This window comes from Anopheles aquasalis, chromosome Y (genome assembly GCF_943734665.1).
Source record: "Anopheles aquasalis chromosome Y, idAnoAquaMG_Q_19, whole genome shotgun sequence".
Lineage (NCBI taxonomy): Eukaryota > Metazoa > Arthropoda > Insecta > Diptera > Culicidae > Anopheles > Anopheles aquasalis.
This window is the reverse complement of record NC_064879.1, coordinates 3,723,817-3,724,904: the sequence shown is the minus strand read 5'-3', so window position 1 is coordinate 3,724,904 and position 1,088 is coordinate 3,723,817.

Below are 1,088 nucleotides of genomic sequence, written 5' to 3'. Positions count from 1 at the left end.
CAGCTACGATGGGTGCCGGAAAAAGTATCTTTTCGTAGACACGATTTCTTAAATTTGATGCCATGGATGAAGTTTTTGATAAATCGTCCCCAAAATAGATCCAAATATACTTCAAAAGTTGTAGTTTAAAATGTTTTTCACTTGGAAAAATAAAATTGAATGGTTACGTCATAAAAAATCGTCAAAAATTATCCCTGTTTTTCTAGAAATGACCGAAGGCCTCCCCTTAATACACTTGGGTTGCGCCGGGAGCCGCGCAGAGGTGAAAAGCCTCGAAAATTCCGTGTCTCTAAACCGGTTGGGTGGGAAGGGAGGGGGAGGGTGAAACCAGGAGTACTTCGATCATCGGCGGTGGTGGGCCCAAACAACCTCGCCCAAAAAAAAAGAGAAATGTAAAGATCTAAAGTGAAAACTCTAGAAAAAAAAACAAAAAAGATCAAGAGTACAAAAAAACACAAACCCAGTACCCAAGAAAATGGGAAATTCTACCTCTCGACAGGAACAGCAAAAAAAGGCGGCTCGACTGGGTGGCAAAAGGGTTTCCATGCCATGATTCCCGGAGGAGCGGCGATGCGTGAGGCATCGCATGAGGGCCCGAGATCGAAAAACACCCCCCACACACACTCCACTCCACTGGCTTTTTCCTTACAGCCCCCCGCCCTCCCGTTTGCCATCTGCTAATGAAAATTGACCTCCACCAGCTCACCACCACCACCACCACGCATCCGTACCACTGCTGATACGTGATGACGACGCTAATGAATTATGCCAGGTGCCAGTGTGCCTGGTCTTTAAAGGACTTTGAATCCGAAATCCCGTTCCCTTCTTCGGCGCTTCCCATTTCGATCCGGGACTGCCGGGTGCCCGGGTTGATTTAAGGAAGGTGAGTAGCGCGCGTGAACGAGCGCACTCCGCCCCCCCCCCCCCCTTGCAACCTGAAGTTCATACCGACCAGCGCGTGTCATGTCTTGCCGTGACGTGGCCGATCACGTCGACACCGATCCTTATCCGTGCGGTGTTTGTAGCGACGTGCGGCTGGCCTGTCTCGTGTACATCTATATCTACACGGGGGCCCCTCGTCCGTCTTC